The following is a 13,796-nucleotide window of genomic DNA, read 5'->3' as shown; positions in this document are numbered from 1 at the left end:
AAAATGAAAAAAGTCCCAAACTAATGAAATAACACCACATTTTTAGGGACTTATTTCATATGAAACAAATCCCTATTTTAAAATGAAATAAGTTCCCATTCAATAATTCGTAATCTGGTGATAAAAAATAACAAATTATGGAACAAGTCGGTTTTAGTGACATTTCTAAATAAAGTAGGTCGAGCATACTTTCGAGTGCGGCACCGAAGTTTAATAAATTTCAGTTTAATCGCTTAATCGCTCTCCTAAATAGCCGGCCTGCGGCTGGGTGCAAGAACTTTCTACTCTATGAAATGTCCAACTACGGCTTCGCTTAATAAATATTTTTAAATAGACAGCCTACGGCCGGACGCAAGGATTTACAACTATATAATATGTCCAACACCAGCTTCGCTTAGTAAATATTTCCTACATAGCCTGATACACGGCTTGATACACGGAGAGTGTATTCTTAGCTAAGCCGGTGTCCAATATACCCCAAAGAGAAAAGCCTTGCGACCGGCCGAAGGCCGGCTATTAGACATTTACTTTTTATTTCGTATGATAAAAGTAATATAATGAAATAACTCCCCAAAAATATTTTTAGAGATTTATTTCATTTTTTGAGGAATTATTTCATAATAAAATAACTCCCCATTTTTAATGTGAAATAATGCCCCAAAAAGCGAATTAAATCCCCAAATTTCGTTGTTTTTGCTTTTTTTTGAGAGTTACTTCAGGGAGTTACTTCATTTTTGTTACATTTAATATTCCTACATATGGAGTTATATACATATTTATATTCCATAGTTTATTCTGATTACACGTGTTTATTAAATAATAAACTGATATTTTATCCCTTATTACCAATAATTTTACCACTTATTATAGTCTCTGTTTTAAGTAACACAAGTTTTCTGGAGATCAAAAAACTGTTTATTTCGTTAACTTATGAATAAGGCAATTCAAATATAAAACAAATTTTTAACAGAGTTTTTTATGAACCAACATACACAAGCCTGTCACAGAATTCCATTCCGATCTCAAAAGGGAATAATTAAAACTTATAAATAGACAGGCCCAAAAAAAGTTTCCCGGTATGAACCAGGTCTAACTCGATATACTAAATAAAAGGCTTTGAATTCTTTTTAGAAAAGTTTCCAATAATTAATGATAAATATTTTTGAAAAATTTTCTATAAATTAAATATTTTTTATACTAAATAGAAAATTTATTAAAATTTCATCAAATATTTTTCTGCAGATAATCGGATAATTGACAGAAAATTCGTTAGAAAATATTTTCTTAAAACCCCGACTAACTGAAAAGATACATTTTAAGTTCTGCATGTATTGAGAAAACGTATTATTACCACATATGACGTATGTTGCTGAAAAGAATCTCTGTGAATCGTTTTGGTCATAAAGTTAAAAAGGTACAACATAAAAATAAAACCAAATTCATTCCCTCATATCGATACTTGAAACGCATCATGAGAAGACAATATTTTACAGGATTTGTATAAATTTCATTATAAATTATGAAATGATACTTAGTTTAAATTCTGCTCAAAATGTTGTATTAAATATTTGTGTATAAGTATCCAAACCCGTTTATATTTTTACTAACGATATGAAAAACAATCGTCGCCATTATTATGGCAACATGTTTTTATTTGGCCGTCACTATACATTATGTCCTCCCTGCCCATATTTATTGCTTGGTTAATAATGGCAGAAATTTGTACAAGTGCAACAAAAAATATTCAAGAGACACCAAAAACAAAAATTGTTTTCTATAAATAGAAACTTAAACTGTTTTAATTATTCAAATAAAACATATATTTTTTTAACAAATTGAATTCTTGCAATTATTTTTGTGTGAAACATACTCATATTTTTAAATTTGTGGTTTATTTATATGTATTATATATTTTTGTTAAAAAATAATTTGTACATACCGTATTTGATGTTTTTGTAGCAGGAATTTAATTAATTGAATTTAGTTTTATATCTGTAAAGAGAAAAGTAGAAAATTAATAAAATTTATTTTAAATAAAATTTAGACTTAAATTAGTTAAAAACATTTTAATGACTACATCGGGGAAATAGTTTATAACACAAATAGCCAAAAATTATAATTGATAATATAGCATGAGACTACTAATTGCAATACAAATGTAGAATAATATTATATTATGATCTGGGACATTAGTTAAACAATTTCGGGTTTTCCAATATATATTCATACCATGATTCAATTTCCAGATCTTGTGAAATATGTTCTTTTAGTTTCATTAAAATACCAATAAAAAGTTCACATTTGTCCCAGAAGCGAACTATTTTTTGTTGTCTTTTTGGAACGTATTATTCCTAAATATATATATTTTTTTATATGAAATACCCTTTTTAATACTTTGTATCAATAATCGGTAAGAAACATATTAATTTCAACTAAATACATATCAGATTTTAGTTTATATATAAACCACATGATTTGTAAACCAGCATATGTATGTATTACTTAAATAGTCACAATCGGTAAATTAAATACAAATATATAGCGAACCCAAGGTGACGGGTTAAGTGAAAATTTATGGGTTAAAGGTCCCAAGTAAGGGTGAAAATTTTAATATAAATAAAAATATTTACATAGAAATTTTTATTGTTAATGTTAATATTTATCTCTAAAACACGAAAAATGTATCTCTAATAATTCTTTTTTTTCCATAAAATATATATTTTAGTTTCGAAATTAATTAGACATAATGATTAATATAATTAATAATTTTCGTTTTAAATTATGTGTTAAAATAAACATTTTTCATAAGGCCACAGCAACAAATAAAATACAAAATAAATAAACCAAACTAAAAAATTAACACAATTCAGATTTCAGTTGCTAATGACATCTTCATCAAGATGAACTGACATTTATGGATGTTAAAATTAATTATGGGATCAAATCAGACACATTCATATACATATGCATACGTACAAACAGTATTAATTTTTTAATATAAATTTAAACAAAATATTTCATAAATATAATAAATGACAACATCAGAAAAGAAAAAAAAATACATTAAATTTGAGTCGATGTGGATTAAATAAGAATAAAAAGAAAAATATTTAATTATCGATAACAGAATAAACAAAATCTATATTTGTATGTTTAAGTGTATCTGTATGTGTGAATGTGATTATAAAAGTATGTGAGTAGCTGTGTGTGTTCGTATATCTGTTATCTCTTTGCAATGAAACACTCTGTCAATAATTTTAATCATAAATTTAATATTTATTTATAAAATGAAATAATAATTTGTACAAAAGATCATCAATTTTATGAATATAAAGATTGCAGCTTTGCAATTGAAACTTACCTCAGCAGTTTATTTAAAAAAATGTTAATTTTGTTGGAATTTTATTGTAAATTAAACATAATTAAAACACTTGTTGGAAATTGCACAGATAATCTTTGTAGATAATTATTTTATTATTATTATTTTTTTAAATATAATTTATTTTTCTTTTCAAATTAATATAGGTATTCTTAACACTTCTGTTATTGAAAGATTTTTTTTTTTGGTATTTGGTCAAAATTCAATAAATTATTTTTTTATCGAATTTATAAACACTTTTGTTACATCGTTGCCATTAACACGTTTTTTATTGGTTTTTTATTCTTTTAACGAATATTATCATTTTAAAGCATTTAAATGTAATTAAAATAATTTTGTATTTGAACGAAACCAAAAAGTATAAAATAAAACTAAATAAAATTTATAAAATAATGCGACGCGCGCATGCGATAACGACTCGAAAATTGTTAAATTGCTACTAACAAACAGTAAATAAAAAAAATTTAATTCAATATTTTTTTACTTTAGACGAACAAAAAATGAAAAAAATACTAAAAAAATACAGAAAAACATATAAAATTTAAAACAACAAAAAAAATAAAAAAAGCTAAAATAAAATACGAAGAATATGAAGACTGAAAAATGTTTGGTTTGTCTGAAATGGAATAAAATGAGCAATGAGTGGCACCAACAACAACTGAAACAGAAGCAGCAGCGGCAACAGCAATACTCTTAATAAACTACAATCGCACATAGATACAAGACATACATACATACATAGTAGATACGTACACGTATAAATAAATAAATGTTGATATTCTTATACACATGAATATACATACATCTTTATACATAGACAGACAATACGCGGCACAGATGATGTATTTCGTATTTAAAATATACGAACGCCAACTATGTTTGAATATACGAGGCCCAACTTGAAACTTCTTCTAGGCAATACTTATAATTTCTTCCTGAAAATTATCTTCAATCGATGCAATAACTTAATGTTTTGAAAATAGCAATACACAGAAACTACTTTTACTTTATTTTCAGTACTTATACTGACTACCACTATATACATATGTACATGAAATTAGAATAATAATGACTTTTTAATAATGTCAGCTTCTAAACCGCAAAACTAAGGAAGCATATGCAGGCAGATTTTTCATTAGAGAAGCAAAATGTATTGTTTACAATTCAAAATTTTGTCGTAGAAATGTTAATGGCAAATCTACTTAGATTTTTAATATTTATAAATAACTTTTGAAACTGCCTTCGTATATATGCAGTGCAGTTGTATTTATATTTTTATTATAAATTATACAACAATTCAGCCAGTCCGCACAGTAGCCCCTGACGATCAGTATTTGGTTGCCTACAATCTCTCAGACTTCTCAGCAAAAGTTGCTGCAGCATGATTTAAAATTAAAGACTAAGTTTAACAATATTCACTTATTGTTCCTTTAAACAAATGGCATACTTCCATATATACAAGTATGTACATACATTTATCTATTGATAATCATTCATATTGATCAAAATTTTACTAAAAATAAAACCTAGTTTTCATCCGGCCCCTAGGTGTGCGGGCCGGATTAATAGGATACTGTTTTAACTAGATTATTTTATATTTCAGTTAAATTCGAAAACATGAACCAATGTCGTAATTTTTTTAAAGGAATGTTTACAGTTTGTGCTAAAAATGGAATACCAATTGTCATTTTGCTTTACTAATATAGAATTTGCAGAAATTAGACTACACTAGTAATCCTCCTTTAAGAAAAATTGTAATATAATTAAAGATATTAATATTCAAAACCTACATCTGCTTATTATTTCTTTCTGTCACGTCGAGTTTCTTAAATATTAAAATTTTTGCATTAACCCTTGTTTCAACCTTACCGAAATTTGTTTTCCAAAATATATTTCTTTAATGTCATTATACTTATTTACAACATTTAAGGTCGTAAACCTGCAAAAATTCAAGACCAAGTGTGGTTCCATCTGGAAGTTATAAGCATTCAAAGTTAAAAATTTAAAAAAAGATGAAAAAATACATTAATTTGTGTATAAACGCTTTAATTGTAAAAAACGTGCTGGAAATATTCTAAAACCATATCTCGATCCAAGAGCACTTAAGCTATTATAAATATGCACTAAAATTCAAATGTAAAGAACGTAAAATCCGATCAATTCATAACAGTGAATTTATTTAAAATTTTGATTTGAAAAAAACTTCTAACTTTTTTAAAGTTTCTTGTTTAACAATATTAAAAAAATTCTTTAATTTTATACATATTTTGAGAAATATTTCATGAATCCAACATCAGTCCTATGACTGGGAATCAAAACAAGTACCTAATATGAACAATTTTGAAGTATTAAGGTTATAATATCTAATTTTCATCCGCTGTCTTGAATAATATTAAAATTTATTTTATTGTTTTAAATATTATTTATCTATATCATCTTTTCGTTTTATTTCTTACCACACATGTAGAAAATGTGTGTGGTCCCATTTGAAAATTAAATATGTTGGTTATTCTTCTGAAACTTTATTTCATACCTCTCCCTCAATACAAAAGGAATCAATAAACTTATAATTATTATGCGAATACTGAAAGAAGAATATTTAATGGAAATTAGTTATAATAAATAACTGCTTAGAAAAATTGCAATAAGCAAATTATGGGCGATTGTCGCCACCTAAAATTAAAAATCATATGTTGAGTTTTGCCTCGATTTTTAAAGAATAAAAATGGTTGAGATTATTATATTTAAACTGGATTAAACGTATGAATTCGTGATCAAAAGGGAAATTAAGTTCCAATACCATGACCTCTATAGCGATACATACATACATATGTACATAAGCAAAAGCAAAGACATTTTAGAAATTGTAATCAACAACTACTCAACCTTAAAAAAGCAGTTCATTAAAATTACAGGTATAAAGATAACTACAAGAGGAACCAGAAATACAATCTAAAACTTGAATGTAAAAAGTGGGCCGAGTGAGTGGTTCGGTGAGTTAGTAAACGAATGAACGAAGCGGACAAGCGAACGAATGAACGCAATAACAGCGAAATTTTTTAATTAAACTTGCAAAGTCGTAAAATGTTTTAAATAGTGGCAAAACCACTGACAATTATTTTTATTAATGCTCATCATCGTCGTCGTCGTCATCATCATTGCCAACAACAGCAAAAGCAACAATATTTTGTTAAAAAAAAAAAAAATTAGATTTCATAGTACGAGTATGTATTTCCAACTTGTATTGCCTGTACTTAGTTACTACGAGCAGAATATAGACGGAAGATGTTGCTGGTGTTTTGTACTACTACTCGTAATGCCCGTTTTACTTGCCTCGCTGACCAAACACTTACAGCCACTTACTTACACTCATACATTCACTCATGCCACTTACAGACTAAACGGACTTTTTAATTACACAGTTGTGAACGCAATTTTTTTACGATTGCAAAACTTTTTAATTAAACGTGAATTTTTTCTCGTTTTTTTTTTTCATTCATTCACTTTGTCTGTACAATAATGAAGAAAGAAGATCATTAGCAGACATGTTTAGTTTTTTTCCGAAAATTTTCTATTTAGCAAAAATTTCAGTTGAAAATGGAACAAAAAAAAAAAAGAAAATTAACAAGAACCAGATAAGTATATAATAATATTGTATGTGTACATTGGAACAGAAAAAGCCTCAATTATATTAATTAAATGAACTTAGGGTTGTTTCTTATTGTATGTAGTTACTGTACTAATCTATAGGATTATAGTTTGACAACGTTTCGCAAACTGCTGATATTTGCCATCATTTACCGATACCCCCGAATGTTTCAGCTAATGTCATATAATTAAGTCATCACAATATATTGATTTATTTAATGGAGGAATGAAATGAAACTACAAGAAAATGGTATTCAAAGCCAAAAGGCGTTAATTATATTTGACAACATGTAGAAGAGTGGGTTTTAGTTGAATTCAATCAGGGTGAAATTATGTACAAAATGGTTTACATTAATATCCACTCAGGCACAAATGTTCGTCTGTTTGTTTTACTATTGCATATCTGTTGTCCTAATGCATGTTGCAGTTCTCAAAAACAAAAAAACATCTGTGCAATTCTCTTAACTATTAACTATTAACTAAATAATAAATAGTAAATTCTATATACATATACATGTACTTCAAATATGCTACATTTTATATTTAATTAAACAAAAAGTTAATAAGCATGTGTGTGCTAAAAGTACAAATAGAACATTTCTGATATTGGAGCTTCACCTACCAAAACCAATAATTCCCATAAACAAATAAATAATACTTTCTTTTATAAACGATTCAGTTATACATAAGTACAAAAAACGATCCTGGTTACATATTTTTTGCTAAAACTAGGGGTGCCTCCGGTTGGTTAGTTGGTAGTGTATTTTTGTCCTGGGGTCAATACTTTGTGTGCTGTGTCAAAGAATAAAATAGTCCTGTTTTAAAGTTTTAAATTTTTTGCATGATATAAAGTTTTGATAACATCTAAAAGGTCTTTGAGAGGCGCTTTCAAAGGTGCAGAGTTCAAAAATATTAAAAATTTTATAGTTTTTCAGAAAATTTAAAATTGTTTTAAATTTTGCCATACATAGATTACACTATGCGACAAAAATAAATACCTGGGAAGTGATACTATTTTTCTGAAAGGTGGATCCGAGTAGAACAAGATTCTGTTTTATAAATTTGCCAAACACCGCCAATACGAGTAAAAACCCGGGTTTTCGTACCTTTAAGCATTTATAAGTCTTTAATTTAGATGAATCTAAACGGATTTTAAGTTTCTCAACGGATTTAGAAAGAAGAGGCCTTTATAATGACATATATGATATTTAAGTAACCTGGAGAAATATGTGTGCATTTCATCGGCAAACATATTTCTGATTTTATTTTTGCACCATTTTCCAAGATTGGAGATGTTTTTAGAAAGTATTTTATATAGGAACAGTACTATTTATTAATGCATTCGAAAACTGTCTGTTCATAAGTAAAACCCAACTTTTCTTTTTAAAATCCATTGGCGTTATTGATATTTCCCTTAGTACAAAAATGTTTAAAAACTGATTTTCTGAAAGATGCGTTATAAGGGAATAGAGTTAAATGTGGGCCGATCCTATATAAAAGCTATTTTTGCTGAACTTCATCGTGATATTAATATAATTAAGAGAATTACGGAAATAAAGTCACTTTTTGAAAGAGTGTTAAAAGAATCAGCGGCATCACTAAGGATTATACAATCGTACGTACGTTTCCTATATAAAATACTTTGTAAAAACATCTCCAAACTTGGAAAACATTGCAATACTAAAATCAAAAACATGTTTGCCTATGAATATTTCACACATATTTCTCTAGGTTACTTGAACATTATACATATATGTCATTATAAATGCCTCAGCTTCTGCTTTCTAAATCCGTTGAGAAACTTAAAATCGGTTGAAGTTATTGACTTATAAGTGCTTAAAGGTACGAAAAACCGTTTTTTCTCAAGATTTTGGAGGTGCTAGGCAACTTTCAAAAACTGATTCTTGTTCTACTCGGATTAACCTTTCAGAAAGATGGTATTACTTCCCAGGTGTGTATTTAGTTTTGTCGAATAGTTTTATTTAATGTAATTAACTGATGGGCCATTCCACAGTAAACGTCACCAAAAATATTATAAAAAATTCTAACACTTTTGTGAGTTTTTTTATTGAAATTAAAAAATTTTGTTTGATGATCAGTATATTGATCAATTCTTTCTTTATTTAATACATATGTGTGTTGGTGGAGATACGGAGGAGTAAATGATAATTGAATTTCAGAATGTTAGCGAATATTAAAACTGAAAATTTTCCTCATTAATACAATGAAATTATAAAGTTTTGGATATCAATGAAGAACTTAGAAAAGCAAGTAAAATTTATTTAATTATAACTTATTAAGTGCTCCAATTACGTGTGTAAATCTGTTTCAACTAGGAACAAATTCGTAACTAGTTTTTTATACATTTCAGAAGATTGTTTAAAAGTATGTATAACAAATTGATACATCATAGAGTTGGGTATGGTGATTTTAAAAATGAAAGAAATATTTTTGCATAACTTGAGATATGCACTTTTCTATATTGCCAAAGTAACTACTTTAAACAGCAATAAATAGCCACAAATACAAAAATTCTAGTAAACAAAGGAAACACACATAAATATATATGAACAATGTACCTATGAATGTGTCGATGTATGTATTTTATACACATATTTGCAATAAAGTTTAAATAATGCATTTAATTTTGCTCGCATGTTGCAAGTTGCATGGATTGTTTTTACTTTTTGTTCTCTCATTTGTTGTTGTAATTCATACATACATACATAGATCATAAATAATGTTAAGCGCCACGGCTGAAAGAAAAACATGCACAGTCCATTAACTTTTTTTCTGCACATTTAAGCCAGTAAAACTAACGATGTTCGCCAAGGATGATTTTTTTTAATTTTTGCAGCATTTTCATGTACATATACATATGTGTAGAATGAATGATGGATGAAGTGCAGTAAGTTTATGTTACAAAATATTGTTATGATGAGGTTGATGATGACGATAATGACAAGAGGAATAATGAACACAGACAATATTTGTTGTTTATCTTCTAGGCAACTATTTATTTATGCCAAATGTTCTGTTGCAAGCCAATGTTAGTCAGTGAGTATTTTTAGCTCCATTGTTCAGTTGTTCATTTCCTTGAGTAAACATTTACATTTTACACAAATCATCATCATTGTGCATTATGACCGACTGTGACGGATGTATTTAACATTTCTTCTCATCAATGAGTTGCCAACTTTTCACGCTTTTTGGTCTAAAGCAACAAAAGCTACAACTAAATAAAAACTTACATGGAAAATTATGCAGTATTTTTTCTCTTTTTTTTTTTTTTTTTTTTGGTTATGAACTGAACGATTGAGTGCCACATGCGATTTTTCTAGCTGTTGCAACAATGATGATGATGTCTCTATACAGACAATATACATCATTGACTAGGATAAGAAAGTGAGGAGCACTACAACAAATATTTAAAAGAATTTGCAAAATGTTTCCACATGGCGTTTTAAAATTGTTAACAGAGATGCAACCAAAAAAGCTTAAACTTAATAATAAAATTTAACAAATAGAATACTTTTTTTTTGTTCTTTATGACTCTGTCGAAATTAAAATAAATTTATTTTTCGACAAATGAGTAAATCTTACTGGGATTATTTTTAGCGCTTTTCTCCACTATATAAATATAAAAATCCAAATCTGTATATAATAGAAATTTTAATGGTCCACAAAAACTATATACATAAATAAATAAAAAAGAGCCGTTAACAAAAACGTTTGTTTTATAACGGGCAAAAAATATGTTGAAACCGAAACTAGAGATACTCACTCTTATATGGTAATTATTATTTACAGGTTTAGTTTTTATTTTTATTTTATACAACATTGTACTAAATTTCTTTTAATTTTAGAAAAATAATTGTTAAAAAAGATTTAACAACAATATTGCAAATTATTTTAAAAACCGGATGTATGTATTTAGTCTTTAAAATTAACTTGAACAAGTTTATGGTTGAAATTAATTTAAGCTGGTTTTTTGCAACAAAAAGTCATTAAATAAAGTCTAACTAAATTTTTACACGAGTATTTATAAGCAGTTTTTAAATTTAGCAAAGATTTATAAGACGTAATAATTTTCATTGAAATATGTTTTAGAAATCCTTACAATTGTTATAGTTTATAGAAAAACATAAAGGGCAACGCTAAGAGTTAAGAGTACTTTTCATTTGTTAAGGGTTGAAAAAAGAAAGTTTTTTTTTAGTGGCGACACCATGTCCTGACAAGTTTAAAATGAATAAATAAAAAACAACAGGAAACATACAGACATACATAGAATGTGACCTAAATATAAATGTTATGACGAATTTATCGAATAATAACATTAAAACAATTTCGAATTTCTGCTAAAGTTCTTTTTAAGAAATGACCACTTTGTATGTATGAGTTTCAAACCTTATGCTAACTTATCGATACCGTGACAATAAAATAATAAATTTCGAATTCCTACCCAATATTCACATCTGATCGGTTCAAAATTTGAAACATATGTATGTATATGTACATATGAAAGGACTTTTAGAATATTTTAGCTGCTAAAAAAGCAAAACTTACAAGAATTTTCTCATTGAGGTACATACTCTAAATCCGAATTTGACTTCAGAATTTATCTTTCTGGTTATATGAATCTATTAAAATATCTCAAAGAATGTCAACTTTTATAGTGTCTCCAATAAAGGCTTCCGACATCCATTTACCATATATTTTCATAATTGTCCAATTCACAATCGGTGTTATATCGTTGTATGTAATAATTTTTATTAAAGAATTGTTTTCGAACAGAAGCCAAACAACAATAAAAAATGACGACATACAACGGCTATTGTGAATTAGGCAATTATGTTTTAATTATCAATTATCGGATTATACTTATATAGCTTTTATTGCCCACCAACCAGCCAAAAATCTAAGCATTTATCTCGTTGAATATTTTGAAGAAGTCTACATTATTAAATAAAGAACATATATACATATGTAAAATATATAAAAAAAAAATTGAGCAATATCTGGTAATAAGTTCAATCCTTAGTAATACAATATGTTTAAAAAAAATAATTAAAAGTTTTATTTTATTCAAGTTTTCACACTTGAAAACCTTCACTTTCACAATTAAATAGTTTTAATGATAGAGTGGTGATAGTAATAAGTAATTAAGTTTTATATTTTAAATAATTCACAACAATTAATGCCAATATTTAATGTTAACGAAAAATTTTTCACAATTGAATTGAATACAATTTATTTTTTTTTTTGCAAGCAATGTTAATACTTAGTAAAGAGAACACAGGGCAACAAAAACATATAAATTTTTCCGTGAAAAAACTTTTTGAAGTCAATTGTGCTTTATGAAAGTTTGGATTATTTTATTTCAATAACTTCCCAGCAAAAATTAGATAATGGCTTTCAATTGTAATTACTTACCTAACTACATACTTTTCAATAACTACTACATATCGTCTGGATTACATAGAAGTAGTCTAATAAGGTCTTACTAATAATGTGTTATATAAATACTTTCTAATTCATTAGTCATCTTGCCAGTGAAGATATAGAAGCTGTACAAGTTTTTTCATGCGATTTACAACGAATACTTTTTCTACTTACTCGTAATCGTTTGTGGTAAGTACTTGCCTCCAATGACATCACCGTGTTAAAATAATGACTTAAAATGCTATTGTGTAAGTAAATTTTAGCATTTTAACTCCTTACATGGTAATGAAAGTTTTTAGTGGGTTTGTTTTAATAAAAGCAGTTTTTTGAGCAAAATATAGAACACCAATTAATGATCAGATTAGTAAATCTTAATATGTATAATATCAATCGAATGTCTATCTTGGCCGTTTCCGAGTATTAGTTAAAATTTATATTTTCATCCAATTATCTTCAATATTGCGACCTGTAGTTTGATTACAAGGACATGGCTTAATCGACTTAGAAAATAATTCTGAGTCCATTGGTATGCTTAAAGGTGGGTATAGGACAATTAATTCTATGCGTTACAAACATCAGCACAAATCCAATATACCCTCCACACTAAAGTGTTGTAGGGTATATCTATGTAAATACCTTGAATTAATTAACTAATTTTTATTAATTTAAAGTATCGAAAATGTACATGCATAAATCAAGAAATAAAGCATTTTAATGTTTAAAAAACAGCTGCTCACATCAAGTTTAACACACCCTTATTAGTGATATTCCAAAAATGTAAATTACATAACATTTCAAATAAAATTTAATTTTTTTTAATCATAATACATAATTCAATTCGAAAATCATAACATGTTCGTTCTCGAATCTTTGGCTAAAAAAAAGATAAATGCTTAATATGTTTTAAATAAAATAGGTAAGGAATTTTCATGCTAAACAATATAATTAGAGGAATTAAAACAATGTAAGAAAATCTAAAGAATTTGATTCGAATTAGTGATTACTTCATGAGTTAGCTAATCCTTTTGCTACTTTAAATTTGTTTTACTTTTTTTAATTATCAGTTATTGAAAACATCATTTTAAAGAAAAGTTTATGTTTAATATGCTTAAACCAAAAAAAAGATCTCAAAATTCACACTTTTAACAATTTTTAACATAATAACAGTAAAATAACTTTTATTAGTTTGTAGAGTATTTAGCACGTGTGTTAAAATAAATGACTTTACAACAATTAAATACACAAATTATACAATAAAAGCACTTTTTATTATTTATTTATAGATTTGTAAATAATATCATGTGTCTCTATAAAGAAAACGTATTTT

At 26.9% G+C, this 13,796-nt stretch overlaps 1 protein-coding gene across 1 annotated transcript in view; it reads right to left on the bottom strand.

The window, feature by feature from the left end:
• LOC119600191 (homeobox protein abdominal-B) overlaps positions 1-3,813 on the bottom strand; it is a 31,817-nt gene extending 28,004 nt beyond the window's left edge. The window contains exons 1-2 of the mRNA XM_037950289.1: positions 3,362-3,813; positions 1,940-1,992 (exon numbers count right to left, since the gene is read on the bottom strand). The gene's annotated coding sequence lies outside the window, so the exon portion shown is untranslated. The remainder of the gene's footprint in view (positions 1-1,939; positions 1,993-3,361) is intronic.
• Positions 3,814-13,796: the final 9,983 nt, after the last annotated feature.

The sequence above is a fragment of the Lucilia sericata genome, unplaced genomic scaffold (genome assembly GCF_015586225.1).
Source record: "Lucilia sericata isolate MDLA Ls3-8-SP2 unplaced genomic scaffold, ASM1558622v1 Contig000106F_arrow, whole genome shotgun sequence".
Classification (NCBI taxonomy): Eukaryota; Metazoa; Arthropoda; class Insecta; order Diptera; family Calliphoridae; genus Lucilia; species Lucilia sericata.
Note: the sequence above shows the minus strand (reverse complement) of the source record. Positions and strands in the feature narration are given on the sequence as shown.